The sequence below is a fragment of the Callithrix jacchus genome, chromosome 11 (genome assembly GCF_049354715.1).
Source record: "Callithrix jacchus isolate 240 chromosome 11, calJac240_pri, whole genome shotgun sequence".
Classification (NCBI taxonomy): Eukaryota; Metazoa; Chordata; class Mammalia; order Primates; family Cebidae; genus Callithrix; species Callithrix jacchus.
Genome location: NC_133512.1, coordinates 63,270,144 through 63,286,860, shown reverse-complemented (window position 1 = coordinate 63,286,860; position 16,717 = coordinate 63,270,144). Strand labels below are relative to the sequence as shown.

The 16,717-nt window shown below is 37.2% G+C and overlaps 1 long non-coding RNA gene across 16 annotated transcripts in view; it reads right to left on the bottom strand.

Moving 5' to 3' along the window:
• LOC128928421 (uncharacterized) overlaps nucleotides 1-16,717 on the bottom strand; it is a 257,323-nt gene that overhangs the window by 129,284 nt on the left and 111,322 nt on the right. For all 16 annotated transcript variants that reach the window (XR_013524031.1, XR_013524030.1, XR_013524029.1 and 13 more), the window contains one exon: nucleotides 8,799-8,831. This is a non-coding gene — a long non-coding RNA (uncharacterized LOC128928421). The remainder of the gene's footprint in view (nucleotides 1-8,798; nucleotides 8,832-16,717) is intronic.

Here is a 16,717-nt window from a genome sequence, read left to right as displayed (position 1 = left end):
TATTCCTGATATTACTCTCAGCTTGGATGTTGTTGCTGTATAGGACTGCTATTCATTTTTGTATACCGATTTTATATACTGAAACTTAGCTGAAGTTGTTTATCAGATCAAGAGGCTTTTGGGCAGAGAGCATGGGGTTTTGTATATATAGAATCATGTTATCTGTGAACAAAGATAGTTTGACTTCCTCTCTTCCTATATGGATGCTTTAATTTCTTTTTCTTGCATGACTGCTCTTGTCAGAACTTCCAATACTATGTTAAATATGACTGGTGAGGAATAACATCCCTGTCTTATTCTGGTTTTCAGAGGAATTGCCTTCAGCTTTTGCCCATTCAGTATGATGTTGGCTGTGTGTATGTCAGAAAGCTCTCAATATTTTCAAGTATGTTCTTTCAAAGCCTATTAAGGATTTTTTAACATGAGGCAATGTGGAATTTTTATGAAAAGCTTCTTCTGCATCTGTTGACATAATCGTGTAGTTTTTGTATTTCTGTTTATGTGGTGAATCACATTCATGATTTGTGTATGTTGAACCAACCTTGCATTTCAGGGATAAAGCCTACTTGATTGTGATGGATAAGCTTTTGGTATTCTACTGGATACAATTTTTTGAGGATTTCTGTATCTATATTCATCAAGGATATTAGCTAGAAGGTATTTTGTTGTTGTTGTTATTTTGTTGTTGTGTTTCTACCAGCTTTTGTTATCAGGATGATACTGGCCTAACAGAATAAACTGGGGGGAAGTCCTTATCCTAAATTTTTTGGGATAGTATCAGTAAGAATGGTACCAGCTCTTAAACATTTGGTAGAATTTGGCTGTAAGTCTCTCTGGTCCTGGGACATTTTTGGTTGGTAGGCTTTTTGTTACTGATCCAATTACAGAATTGATTATTTGTTCAGGTATTTAATTTTTGGTTCAGACTTGAGAGGACTTATTTTAAAAATTAGACTTATTAATAATGATTTTTGTGAATAAAAAACTTGTGGATTAATTTATCTTTTGTTTGTTGTTTTTTTTTCTGGTTTGAATTTCCTTTAGTTCAGCTCTGATTTTAATTATTCCTTGTCTTCTGCTAGCAGTCAGGTTGATTTGCGCTTGCTTCTTTAGTTCCTCTAGTTGTGATATTGGCTTATTCATTTGAGATCTAACTTTTTTGATGTGTGGGTGTTTAATGCTGTAAAATTAGCTCTTAACACTGCCTTAACTGTGTCCCAGAAATTCTGGTATGTTAGTTCTTGCTGGTTTATCCAGCTTCTCACTCTGTGCCTTTTAATTAAGGCATTTAGCCCATTTACATTCAAGGTTACTGTTGATATGTGTGAATTTGATACTGTCATCTTATTATTAGCTGTTTATTATGCAGACTTGTTTGTGTGGTTGCTTTATAGCATCACTCATCTGTGTACTTAAATATGTTTTGTAAGGGCTTGGAATGGTGTTTCCTTTCCATAGTTAACACTCCTTTCAGCACCTCTTGTAAGGCAGGTCTGGTGGTAACAAACTCTCAGCATTTGCTTGCCTGAAAGGATCTTATTTCTACTTCGCTTATGAAGCTTAGCTTGGCTGAATATGAAATTCTTGGTTGGAGATTTTTTTTAAGAATGCTGAATATAGGCCTCCAGTCTCTTCTTGCTTGTAGGGTTTCTGCTAAGAGACCTGTTGTTAGTCTGATGGGGTTCTCTTTGTAGGTGACCTGTCCCTTTCCTGTATTGCTTTTAACATTTTTTCTTTTATTTCAACTTTGGAAAATCTGATGACTGTGTGTTTTGGGGATAGTCTTCTTGTGTACTATCTCTCGGGAATTCTCTGCCTTTCCTGAATTTTAATGTTGCTTCTCTAGAGAGGTTGAGGAAGTTTTCATCGATGATATTCTGAAATGTTATCCAAGCTGCTTGCTTTCTCCTCAACTCTTTCAGGGACACCAATGAGTTGCAGATTTGGTCTCTTTACATAATTCCATCTCTCTCCGAGGGTTTGTTTATTCTTGCTTATTCTTTTTTCTTTATATTTGTCTGACTGACGTATTTTAGAGAGCCAGCCTTTGAACTCTAAGCTTGGCCTATTCTGCTATTAATATTTGAAATTGCATTATGAAATTATTGTAGTGTTTTTCAGCTCTATCAGATCAACTTGGTTTTTTTAAATAATAGTAATTTTATCTATTAGCTCCTATATCATTTTATTGTAATCCTTAGATTCCTTGGATTTGTGTCAACTTTCTCTCCAAACTCGATGATCTTTGTTTCTATCCATATTCTGAAGTTTACTTCTGTCATTTCAACCATTTCAGCCCAGTTAAGAACCCCTGCTGGGAAACTAGTGTGAATGTTTGAAGGAAAGAGGCCACTCTGGCTTTTTAAGTTGCTAGTGTTCTTGCACTGGTTCTTTCTCAACTGTGTAGGTTGCTGTTCTTTTTTTTTTTTTTTTTGCTTTTTTAAATTGTATTTTAGGTTTTGGGGTACATGTGAAGAACATGCAACATAGTTGCATAGGTACACATGTGGCAGTGTGATTTGCTGCCTTCCTCCCCATCACCTATATCTGGCATTTCTCCCCATGCTATCTCTCCCCAACTCCCCACCCCCCACTGTCCCTCCCCTATTCCCCCCAATAGACCCATGTGTAGTACTCCCCTCCCTGTGTCCCATGTCTTTTCATTTGTTCAACACCCACCTATGAATGAGAACATGTGGTATTTCATTTTCTGTTCTTGTGACAGTTTGCTGAGAATAATGTTCTCCAGATTCATCCATGTCCCTACAGAGGACACAAATTCATCATTTTTGATGGCTGCATAATATTCCATGGTGTATATGTGCCATGTTTTACCTGTCCAGTCTATCATCGATGGGCATTTGGGTTGGTTCCAGGTCTTTTATCTGCAGTGTAATTTGAGTATAGTCAGTAGACTCCTTTTCTGGATGTTTTCAGAGGGACAAGTCTTTGGGCAGGGTCTTTATTTGTAGTTAAATTCTTGTCCTTTGTTTCACAGGGGGTATATTAGCAAAGTAATAATACTTTAATTGAAATTTTTGCCTCTGACCCAGAAGGTGGCACTTAAGTGAAAGGCTCTTGCTCAGCCACCTGACTCTGTATTTCCTCACAGTTGCAGCCATGCTCCCTCTTAGTGCTCTGAAAGTGCTGGCTGCAGATCTCGGCTTGGCACTCCCAGGCTGCACCCTGCAGCTCTAGGGCAAACTCAGGCTTTAGGTTCTTTCCCCGGCTTGGAGACAGCAGAGGAAACAATCTTAGCAGTGGTTATTACAGAGGACCTTTTTCACTTGTATCTTGGGGCTCTACCTCAGAGCCACTCTCAATCAGTATGATTGGCCTGAGGTAGTTCAGCTGCCCTGTGGGCCCAAGCTGATCAACCCTGTTTGGTCATGTGCAAGGGCTGTGTGGGTCTCAGGAGAGACTTACTGGCCTTAGGACAACTTCACACAACTTTTCCTTAGGACAACTGCAGCTTGTTAGAGGTGGGGTTAAAACACTCAGTGTTTGTTTCTCCCCCAGTCCAAGACAGTGAAGCAATACCATGCAGTGGCTGTGGGAGAGGGACTTTTGGTTGCCTCGAGGAGCTCCATCTGCACGAAATGCAGAACTGCTGCTACTGGAGTTTTCAGTGGCAGGGTGTGGTGGTGAGGTGACAAGTGAGCTGTACTGCTGGCCTGAGCTGGGAGCTCCCTTGTTGAGGATTAGAGGATGAAGGTCTCACAGGAAGGGGAGACTAAGTTCCTCTCTATATGGTGACTATGATGTGCTGGAAGTGAAAGTGAAGCCCTCAAGCTCTTTGTTTCTTTCCTAGACTGAGAGCAGCAGGAACAGAACCACTGCTATGGCAGTGGCAGTCACAGAGGAGCTATTGGGTGCTTCCGGGAGCCTCTCCCCATGGAAACTCAAAGACCCTGCTAGTGAGTGTGCTCATACATGAGTGGAGTAGCTGATCTGTGTTCCTGAACTAGGGGACTTGCCTGTTCAAGAGTGGGAAATGGGGTCTCACGGGGAAGAGAGACTGGATTGCTCTCCATATGGTGGTTGCAGTGTGATGGAGGTGTCAGCATAGCAACTAGGCCCTTTGTTCCTTTCCTAGCCTGTGGGTAGTTATGCTGGTAATGCTTCAGCTGCAATGGTGGAGGGATGGTGGGTTGTCTCTGGGACTTCCTCCTCGAAAACTGCAGAGCGTCCTTCACCTGAAGTGTTCAGGTGGAGGCAGGGTAGTTGTGCTGGAGTTTCAGGTCAGGAGGCCCTGTCCAGTAAGGAGAAGCAAAACTGGGGACCTGCATGGATAGTGATTTGGTCACCTTTTTCCCTTTTTCAGAGGGCAGCTGTGTTGTGCAGAGAAGCTGGGCTAGTCCCTAGTCATTGCACACGCTCAGAGCCCAGAGGCAAAATTGGCAAAGGCTGTGAAAAACCCAAAATGGTGGCTTGCCCCTCCCCGTGGAAGCTCTGTTCCAAGGAAGTGCAGTTGCTACTGGCCTGAGAGCTCCAGTGAGCCGTGGCTGGAATCCCAGGTCAGGAACACCCACGCAGTGAGGAGAAGAAGGATTGGAGACCCACGTCAAAAATAATCTGGCTACTTTTCCATGGGGCAGCTGTGTTGTGCTGCGGGTCCTTGCACACCCCTAATCACTGTGCACCCTCTGGAGCCTGAAAGCAATAGCAAGGAAGGTCTGTGAGACAGCCAAAATGGTGGCTTGCCTCTCCCTGTGACAACCCCACCCCAGGAAAGTACAGACCTGCTATCTGTCTGAGAGCCCTAGACGGGGGTGGCTGGGGTCCTAGACCAGTGAGTCTTATCCTCCAAGGTGCAGTAGAAGTGAGGCCTTCAATTACCATTCAGCCCCTGGATTCATTCCCTTTCCTGGGGGCATGTGAGGGAGCCTGTCCTATCCCCATTGCCAGAGCTGCAGCCACTAGTGCCAATTGCCTGAAGATCCAGGGCTTCTGGGACTCATGTGCCTGAGTAATAACTCTCCATGTAAATCTGTGTGACAATCTGAAGTCCTTGGTAAGGGGATCTTCTGAGCCCAGGGTTGCAAAAGTCCATGGAAGAAGTATGGGTCCCTGGGGCCCCTCACTCACTATTTCTACAAGGTAGGGAAGCCAGCTCTGGCTCTGTGTCCCTCTTGGATGGGTGGGCTTCCTGTCCTGCTTATCTCCATTCTCTTTGGGTTGTTTCCTTGATTAATCCCTATGTGTCCACCTGGATGTTTCAGCTGATCTAGTATTTGCTCACCACTTTCTCTTCTGTGAGGTCAGCACACACCAACTAGCTGCTTCTAGTCAGCCATATAGAGAAGAAACCCCAGTTCTTCCATTTATTAAACAAGTCATTTTATCTTTCTGGCTTTCAGTTTACATATTGATAAAAGCTATTCGTTAAATGTTGTTGAAAGAATGTACTAATTTAAAAGGCCTGGCATAATTTTCTCCCTTTTGCTTAACTGTTAGCTATTAAGAAATAAACTGAAGTTGTTTAAACAACAGAGAATGAAATAAATATGTTTAACTAGACTGTCTCCATTAATAAACCAGCTCAAAAATTCCTGAACAGGGCCAGGCATGGTGGCTGACACCTGTAATCCCAGCAGTTTGGGAGGCTGAGGCAGGCGATCACAAGGTCAGGAATTTGAGACCAGCCTGACCAACATGGTGAAACCATGTCTTTACTAAAAATACAAAAATTAGCCGGGCATGATGGCACAAACTTGTAATCCTAGCTACTCAGGAGGCTGAGGCAGGAGAATTGCTTGAACCTGGAGGGCAGAGGTTGCAGTGAGCCAAGATTATGTCACTGCACTCCAGCCTGGGCAACAAGAGTGAGACTGAGTCCATCTCATAAATAAATAAATAAATAAATAAATCCTAAACCTATTTTTTCACCTGTCTTTAAATCCCCATCTGTTGGCAGTGGTGAATCCATATTGGTCTGTAACAAACTTGATTCTGGCCTCCTAGGAGGAAAGAATTCAGCCAAGGGGCATAAGGTAGAGGAGAGACTAAGGCGAGTTTTAGAGCAGGAGTGAAAGTTTACTGCAAGAACAAAAGAAAGTACACTTGGGAGAGTGTCAAGCCAATGATTTGAAAGATTCAAGCATAATTCAGCCCTTGACTTCGGGTTTACATAGTGGCATGGTTCCAGGGTTTCCATTTTTCATCCCTTGATTATTCCCCTGGGTTGGGCCATCCACATGTGCAGTGGCCTGCTAGCACTTAGGAGGGGCTGCATGCACAGTGTGCTTACTGAAGTTGTGGGCATGTTCACTTGAGGTGTTTTCTCTTAGTAGTCGAGTGTTCCTACGGAAGGTCATATACCAGTTAAACTGTCATTTACCTCTTAGTGCACATGCTTAAGCCCACTTTACCAACTTCTGAGATCTTATTGAGAGGCTGCTGATCACCAAGTTCAGGCATTTTCTATCTATTGGGAGATGGCCATTCCCTAGTCCCAGCTGCAGCCAATTATTATTTTGGAGATACAGTTCAGCAATCTCCTGAATATCACCTGATGATCACCTGACATTCCTGGGGGCCACTCTCCTGCTCTGATCATATCTGTCTATACACTGACTCTAACACATCTATGTTACATTTATAGTCCTTATATTTTCTCTCTCCACAAGAAGTTGCCTGAAATTCATCTAAAATGATTTTTTCTATTTCCCGAGAGTAATGCAATATGAAGCAACTTTACATCGATATATTCCTATTGAGTACTGCATGTCTCTTATGATTTTTCCTGAATTGGAACCAAAGGAACACATGTAGCACCAATGAGGAAAAGAAAAAATAAACACAGTAATGAAATTAGTTCATAAATTGACATTCTTGTCAGATAAACTTGCATCTGTCATGAAAAATGACTAGAGTTTTACTTGCTATCTAAACAGAAAGAGTATCTCTCTTCAATATACATATTTCAGAATTTTTTTAAGTCTATTCCTTAAATATTTTCAACAAGCTTAAAGCAAGTATTATTGATATAGAACTGAACTGGGGTCTACTTGCCTGGTACAGTAAATATCTACCTCAAGGTTTGCAGCTGTAGAAAGGATTTATTTTCAGTGCGCCAAGCAAAGAGAATCAAGCCGTTAATGCCTAAATCCCACCCTCCCTGATGGCTTATAGGTAAGGGTTTTTTAAAGCAGATGTAAGTTTTAGGAAAGCAGCAATTAGAGGAAAATTGTAAATAAATTTGCATGGAGATTATACATTGATTTCGATCTAACTGGACAGGATTTCTTGAAGCAGGGAATTACAGATCATAGGAAGACTCAAAGACTTTTTGATTCTCAATTGGTTAAGGAAAATAAAAAGCCTTGTTTAAAAATGTGGTGTCACCAGAAAAGAATATGAGCTCTGGCTGGTGGGTATGACTTTCTGCAGGCCCCTCAGGAAGACTTTTAAAACAAAGAAAAGTGGTCAAAGATCAGTTCTTAGTTACCCCTTCACCCGAGGTCTATATACCAGGCGATCCACTTGGTGGGGTTCTGGGTTTGTGAAAAACTCAGGGTACAGAATAGAGAGCCCAGAAATAAGACCACACATGTATGACCATCTGATCTTCAACAAAGCTGACAAAAGCAAGCAATGGAGAACAGATTCCCAATTCAACAAATGGTGCTGGGATGACTGGCTAGTCATATGCAGAAGACCAAAGCTACACCCCTTCCTTACACTATATACAGACATCAACTCAAGATGAATTAAAGACTTCAATATAAAACCCCAAATGATAAAAACCCTGGAAGACAACCTAAGAAATACCATCCTGGACCTAGGAATGGGCAAAGACTTCATGACAAAGACAGTAAAAGTAATCACAACAAAAGCAAAAATTGACAATTGGGATCTAGTTAAACTTAAGAGTTTCTACACAGCAAAAGAAACTATCAAAAGAGTAAACAGACAACCTACATAATCAGAGAAAATATTTGCGAAGTATGCATCTGACAAAGATCTAATATCCAGCATCTATAAGGGACTTAAACAATTTTACAAAAGAAAAACAACCCCATCAAAAAGTGGGCAAAGGACTTGAATGCTTTCCAAATGAAGACATACATGCAGTCAACAAGCATATGAAAAGATGCTTAATTATCACTGGTCATTAGAGAAATGCACATCAAAACCACAATGAGATTCCATCTCACACCAGTCAGAATGGCTATTACTAAAAAGTCAAAAAATAAGAGATGTTGGTGAGGCTTCAGAAAAAAGGAAACATTTATATACTGATGGTGGGAGTGTAAATTAGTTCAACCATTGTGGAAAACAGTATGGTAATTCCTCAAAGAGCTAAAAGCAGAATTACCATTCAACCCAATAATTTCATTACTGGGCGTATACCCAGAGACATATAAATCATTCTACCATAAAGACATATGCATACAAATGCTTACTGCAGCACTAGTCACAATAGCAAAAACATGGAATCAACCTAAATGCCCACCAATAATAAAGAAAATGTGGTACATATATACCATGGAATACTATGTAGCCATCACATAAACAACAAGATCATGTCTTGTGGGAACAGGGATGGAGCTGGAGGCTATGATTTTAAACAAACACAGGAACAGAAATCAAAACACCACATTTTCTCACTTATAAGTGGAAGCTGAATGATGAGAACTTATGGACACAGGGAAGTAAACAGCAGACACTGGGGTCTACTTGAGAATGGAGGGTGGGAGGAGGGAGAAGATCAGAAAAGGTAACTATTGAGTACTGGGCTTAATTCTTGGATGATGAAATAATTTGTACAACAAACCCCCATGATGTCAGCTTACCTGTGTAACAAACCTTCACATGTACCTCCGAACCTAAAAGTTAAAAAAAAAAAAAAACATAAAATGTTTTCTTTAGTTTCTATATGAACAAAACATTTCCTGACTCTAACTTCCTTGGCTATTGTGACAAGCTACTATTATCTTATTGCTTATCAAGTTGCTCAGGAGGCTAGATAGATAGCTAGAATTTCCTTTAAAGGAACTCAAGATCTGTGTTTATTTTCATGGTAGGCTGAGGGGTGTTTGGCAGGCCCCGAAGAGGGGTTGCTACTTTGGCTCAATATATAGGTTTATTTTCCCCACAAAAAAATTCAAGTTATATTTTAGATTATGCATTAAATTAATATATAACTCACAAAACACATAAAACAGAATTTGTCTTTCAGTTTGCTCCCAAGTTATAAATCTAAATTCACAGCATTCGTTTAGAATACTAGTAAGCTGCTATTAAATGACTGCAGATATTTGCTTGTATATTCCATATAATTTCATTTACCAAATAAGAGTTCAAACTACTTTCGATTTAGTGAAAGTCTGAAAATTAGCAAAAGAGGTAGTCCATTGATAAATTGACTAGATATTAAAGAAAATTCTCCAAGAAGAGGTAAGTTGATGTCAAATGGATATTTGATTCTATAAAAAGGAACAAAAAGCAAGAGAGTATTCAAAATGTATTTGAATATATATTTTTAAATATCCTCACTTTTTAGTTTTTCAGAAGATAGGCTCTAGCAAACAAAACTGAACAACGAACTATGGAATGTATTTCCTATGTGGACATAAAACTGAAAGCAAAGGCTCAAAGAAAAGATGAAAAAATTGAACTACACTGTTATAAGTTACTAACATGATACATGAAGTGGTACAATATTATCTGAAAGTGATCTGGTAAGTTAAAGATTTATATTATAAACTCTAATATTAATACGGAAATATTATTCAAAAGGATACAATAAATTATGTAGATAAAATGAAATATAAAAATATACACAATCCCAAACAAGGCAAGAAAAAATAATGAAACAAAGAACAGATGAAACAAAAACAACTTGCAAGATTATAGATTTAAATACAATCATATCAACAATCACATTTAATGTTAATGTTGTACATTCCAATAAAAAATTTTACATTGAAGATAAAATGTGGTACATATATATACCATGGACTACTACAGTCATGAAAAAGAACAAGGTCATGTCTTCTGCAGGGACGTGGATGCAACTGGAGGCCATTATCTTTAGTAAACTGAAACAGAAAACCAAATACCATATGTTCTCATTTATAATTAGGAGCTAAATGATGAGAACACAGGGACATATAAAGAACAACAACACACACTGGGGCCTATTGGAGGGTGGAGGGAGAGGATCAGGAAAAATAACTAATAGGTACTAGCCTTAATACCTGGGTGATGAAATAATCTACACAATGAACCCCCATGACACAAGTTTCTTATGTAATAAAATTGCACTTGTACCCCTATAATTAAAAGTTGAAAACAAAAACAAAAATGTAAGTTCCTATGGAAGAAGATAAATAAATATATAAATACCCAACTCTATCTTGTTTATAAGAAACACATTATAGAAATGAAGACACAGGTTAAAAATGGAACAATAGAAGGAGATATGACACATAAACCTCATCATAAGAAAGCTGGAGTGACTATATTAATATCAGAACAATGCACACTTTAGAACAGCTGTATTACTAGGGATATAGAAAGACCAAAGGGTTTCTGATAAAGGGTCAACTTATCAGGAATAAATAAACATCCTAAATATGTTAATATGCCACTGGTAAGTGCTTCAAAACATATGAGGCAAGAGCTAAAAAAAAAAAAAAGGGAACCAAATGAATCCAATGTTTTAAGTTGCAGAATTCAATGCTCCCCTTTCAGTAACTGACAGTACAAGCAAACATAAAATCATCAAGGATATGTAAGACTTGGAAAAAACTGTCAACCACTTGAATCTGATTCACATTTGTAGAACATTCCACCAAATCACAGCAGAAAACACACATTGTTTTCAAAGGTACATGGAAGAATCACCACAATAGTTCATTCTAGGAGCTGTAAAATGAGTCCCAAAAATAAAAATATAAATAAAAATAAAATGAATTAAGTCTGACAATAATGGAATTAAAGTAAAAACCACTAACGAATATGGAAAAACTTTAAATATTTGGAAATCACATACATACTTTTAAATAATACCATTGAGTCTAAGAAGAAATGGCAAAAAGAAAATCAGTTAATGCATTTAACTGAATAAAAATGAAAATTCAACATGTCAACATTTGCTGAGTAAAGCTAGAGCAGTACTCACAGACTTTAGTGGTGAATTATATCAAACAGTTAAGAAAATAATCAAAAATGTCTCAGAAAATATTGGAGTAGAAAAATACTTTTTCAACTTGTGATGCCAGCACTATCCTAGAATCAAAAACACACAAAGATATTATAAGAAAGCAAGTTATAAACAATGATTTTTTTAGCAGCAATATTAGAAATGTAAAGTAGATTCTAAGAATATAAAAAACTTTTTCAACATGATAAAGGACATCTATGAAAAAAAAAATGGTGAAAATCTGAATGTTTTCTCCTTAAAATCAAGAAAAGTAAGGATACTCTCTCTTAACACATATTCCACACTGCAATAAAAGCCCAGCCAGTGCAATTAAGGAAATTAAATGCATGAAGATTGAAAGAAGATAAAATTCTCTTTATTCACAGATAACGTCATCGCATATTTATGAACTCCTAAGAAACCTACAGAAAGCTACTATAACCAGTAAGTGATTTTTACAAGATTGAGATACAAGGACAGTATCCACAAGTTAAATGTATTTAAGTATGCTAGCAACAAATAGTTGCCAAGTAAAATGAAAAAAACAGTTAACAAAAGCATTCAAATTCTTAAAACTTATTAGAAGATTCAATAATGTTTACATATGAATTCTCCCTAATGTACAGATTCAGCACAATTCCAGTCAAATTTCAGGCAGGCTTTTCTGAGATGTGACAAGCTGATTTTAAAATTTATGGAAATTTAATGTAAATAACTCAGGAATGAAATATAATGGAAAATTAAATATATATTTACATAGCAAATGATCAATAGAAACATAAATGTAAGCAACCTAGATATGATGATCAGACTGTGATACTGGTGTGAGGATAGTGAAATAGATCATTAGAAGAGAGAATCCAAAAATTGAACCACATGCATATAATAGATTGATTTTCAAAAAATTTTCCAAGTCTACTCAACAAATTATACTGAAAATATAAGTCTATTTAACAAATAGTCTATTCAACAAATTATATGGAAAATACTAAATATTCATATGGAGTAAAAAAGGAACCTCAACCTTACCACATATTATAGGCAAAATTAAGACGAAATGGATCATAGCCCTAAAGAAATTTTAAAAAAAAACAAAACTTGAACTAGACAAAAATTTGGGACAAATAAAAAGTTCATAACCAGTCAAAAAATTTGCAAAATCACACTTTATCAAAATTAAAAGACAGTAATCAAATAAAAAGAAAAAATAAAAACAAAAGTTTTTCCACCTCATTACTAAGAGAAACAACACAATATATATGTGGCAAAATACATTTCACAAGATTAGATATATAAATGACAATAAGTGTATGAAAAGGTGCTCAATGTCATTAGATTATAAAATGCAAATTAAATTCAGATTTACATAGTTTTAAATACTTAAAATTTGAAAACCATACCAAGTTTTAGTGAGGATGTGGAGTAGCTGAGAATGTAAAACAGTAAAACTACTTTGGAAAACAGTTTGGCAGTCTCCCAAACTAAACATTTACTTCCATACTGTGAAGTTATTCCACTCTGAGATATTCAATCAATAAAAATGAAAAGATATGACCACACAAATATTTGTGTACAAATGTTCACAGCAGCTTTATATCCAAAAGTGGGAAACAACCTAAATGACTATCAACAAGTAAACAGATGAATAAATTGTGGTATACCTATTCAATGGAATATTACTCAGCAATAAAAATGAATGAACACACACAAATGAGTCTCAAAATATGCTGATGGAGAAGCCAGATAAAAAAATCCTTTCCCAACTCTTTTGATGTATATCTTCTGAACTATGATATTGACATATTTTTCTATAATATCGAAGGGACATTATAAAAGATAAGCGAATTCTCTCACATTATGATGGGACAAGATCAAGTTTCTTTCATTAGCTTTAACAAACAGCACACATTCTACTATGCTGTATGGTGATTTTATAGCAAGTGCTATCTTAGCACACCAGTATCTAAAATCTCCTCTTACACCAAGAAACCGTCTTAAATATTGCAACTTCCTTACACAAAGAAACTTTCTTCTGTTTATTCACACGATGGTGCCCAGTGAATATAAGGACAAAGTAGTTGTGCAATAAACACTTCTTGTTTTGTATGTGGGTTAATAATATATGTAGAATTATTCTTAGAATAATCTTTCTTAGTGTATATTCTAAATGTTGCCTCCTCACAAACCCTACATTACTCTTCAGTCATTTCATTGGAAATATGATCCCTTTGGGGTAAATATATTGATTGCAAAGTAAAATTTTCAACTTGCCATTTTTTACACCAAAAATAACATTTCTGGCACCCAGCTTTAATCATGTGACTATTCAGTTTAGGCTTGGTCTATCAGGCAGTGCACGATAATAGATGCTCTCTGGGAATGAAACTCGGTAAGCCTATATTCCAGCTTCAGTTGCTTCACCTAACTTTCCTGGTCATAAAACTCATGGTGTCTCAACCAATCCACAGAACAAAGTGAGAATTTACAATAATACTTTCTTATGGCTTAGGTGTTCTGGGAAAGGCGCCACATGAACAGTACTTGGTATGCTTTGTCATCATTGATTTCCAGAGCATAATAATTAAGTGATCAGTCATGTTTATTCTAATATATATAATGATAGACAAGATTGCATAGCTATTTTGCAAATGTGAGGAGAAAAAAAAGCACCTTAAAGATTGTATGTTTCTAAAATTCCATTAGGCATTCCAGTTCTTGGTATAGACAATAGCATTCATGAGCACTTTTATTATTATTTAACTTTATTTTAGAGATGGGGATCTCACTGTTCTCACTGTGTTGCTCAGGCTGGAGTGTGGTGGTGTGATCTCAACTTGCTATAATCTCTGCCTTCTGGACTCAAGCAATCCTCCTACCTCAGACTTCTAAGTAGCTTGGACCATAGGTGCTCACCACCATGTCCAGCTAATTTTTTTTTTTTTTTTTTGTATTTTAGGTAGAGAAGAGGTTTCACTATGTTGTTCATGCTGGTCTTGAACTCCTGAACTCAAGTGATTCACCTGCCTTGGCTTACCAAAGTACTGGGATGAACTACTGTGCCCAGTCTCATGAGCAGTTTTGAAAAGAAATGTGGCTTCTCGTACTATTTCTTTTTCATGGCAAAGCTTTGTTACATAGAGCTAACCTAAGAAAGTGTAGTATATGTTTGTTGGTCCTGGGGCACCTGTTTCCGGACTTTACTACATGCTGGAATAATCTGAAGATCTTTAAAAGTACTGATGCCTTCCTACCACTCCCAGATATTCTAATTTACCTGGCCTGAGGTGAAAGCTGAATATTTGGAATTTTAAAAAGTGGTCCATGTGATTCTAATATGCAGCCAACCTTCAAACTCACTATCCTAAGCAGTTGCCTAATCACACTTAAGTCTTTTGCTCAACTACCCCTTAGCTGCTGAAATTCATCAGCTGAAATTCTGCTCCACCTAATCAAGATTTTAACTTTGTGAATACTTATTTAATATAGAAATTGCGAGCCATCTGCTTATGCATAACCTTTCTTGCTGTGATGTGTTAAGCCTTAACATTTGGCTCCAATTGTCCTTACAGAGCCCACTAATTCCAGGTGAAGCTCATTATTTTCCCAGACCAAACTAGCATTTTCAGTGTTTTATAAGATTCAAAGATTTGCTTTCAAATTTTCACATTTACCCAAAATTATTTTGTTCAATGAAGGGTCCTTCTTGTCTGTACAATGTGAGAGAGAGACATCACCCCCACTGAGGGTATCACCTGGTTCTGTTTTCAACAAGCTGTGCTTTACAAGACATCAAAAGCAACTGTGTGTGTCCCATTTTCTCTGGGCACCAATGCTATCCTAATGAATTTATCTATTGTGAATCATTGTTTGAAAAATTCTTATGCCTCTGTCTTATGCAAGCTGAACAGTTTCCTTGGAATAGCCTTTTGTATCCCTATAATCTGGTTTTTGGACCGTTGTGCACAGGTTCATGTTCCAGGGCTCAGACCTCAGACACCAATCAGGACTGTTCTGAGCCCACTTTTCTAAGGGAGGATTGATTGCTCTATCCTCTGGGCACTCAGTGGTCAGCTAATGCTTCTATTATAGACCTTAAATCTCTCTCACACTGTTGATCAGCTCGCTTTCTTTGATAAGCCATATATCACTCAAAGTAAGAAATATACTTATCTTTATGTTCCAAGTCTCTATCACCATACTTGACACTGTAGGTACATGGTATGCACTGATCCAATGAATTAAATTGTTTTCTTAATGATAAAAGCATGGGGGTTGGGTCAGATATGGGTGAAAATTCCAATTCTGCTTCTTCTAGTAGATTTTTAAACAAACCATGTAAATATTCTAAGCCTAAATGATCCCACATAAAATGTGATTTGTAAGTGATGCCTTTTTGGGATGCCTTGAGGATTATATAAGATAATATCACATGCATAAATCATCTCTCATAACAAATTCTCCCACAAGCCTCATTTCTGGTAAACTAGTACCAGTGAAATTCAGGATCAATGTCGTTTTGACTCTCTAAAGCCGTTCCCCAGTCTATAACTTTACCAGCACTATCTCACCACACTTCAACAAAACATTGCCTCTCAGATATTTTAAGTAACAATTTGACAACCCTTTTTCTTATTCTGTAATATTATCATATTATGTGTTGCTGAGCTTTTGTTTATAAATATTGGAAGCTAGAGTTTATTGTTGACAAAGTGCATACAATGCAAGAAGAAACAGGTATACCACTTAAACTATGCTATTGTATCATGAAGTTAATTCAGTATTTGATTATTGTCAGGGAAATGTTGCTTATGAGAAGAATAGCAGACAATGACATGGCAATTGGGTGTTTGCATCTTCTGTCCTTATTTTCTGTGATTCTAAATTAAAATTAACAAAATCTAATATTTTCTAGTGAGAAGTACCAGTACTGGGAGAAAAATGAGCTCCTCTCTAACTTCAACTTCCCTTACTACACTCCTGAATGAAAATAGTTATTAGAGACAGTTTAAACTTCACATGGATTTGTGGCACTATTATCAGGTTGTCAATTGTTGATTTGTTAAAAACTGATAGTTAGCAATTGTCAATTTTCTAGGTGACATTTAGGGAAAAGGGGAGACTGCAGTCTTACCTTATTTTCCTGGGAGGAATGAACACACTCTGTTGCATTGCCTTACATTTGTTCTAAAGCATACTAAAAATATGCCACCAAATCTATGTAATTAATATGCTGTTGATCTTTATGGAAATCCCAGAGTTGACAACAGAGCATTTAAAGGACTCAATACATTTTTTAAATAGGTACTATTTTTGGAAAGTAATATTTTCCTGATTTATCTGCTGTGAAATACAACAGCACATGGGTACAATTCTACTGATACATGTTTGAAATGACCAAATTCTAGTCAGTTCAAAACCTTCTAATTTTATTAAGAGAGTCTAACTCTGGAAAATAGAAAATGCCAAATTTTGGGGCTGATTGTATTTCAAATGTAATGCCTTCAACTATGGATTACATGTCTACATTGACTGAATTTATGATTTGGCTTCTACATCTCAACTAAT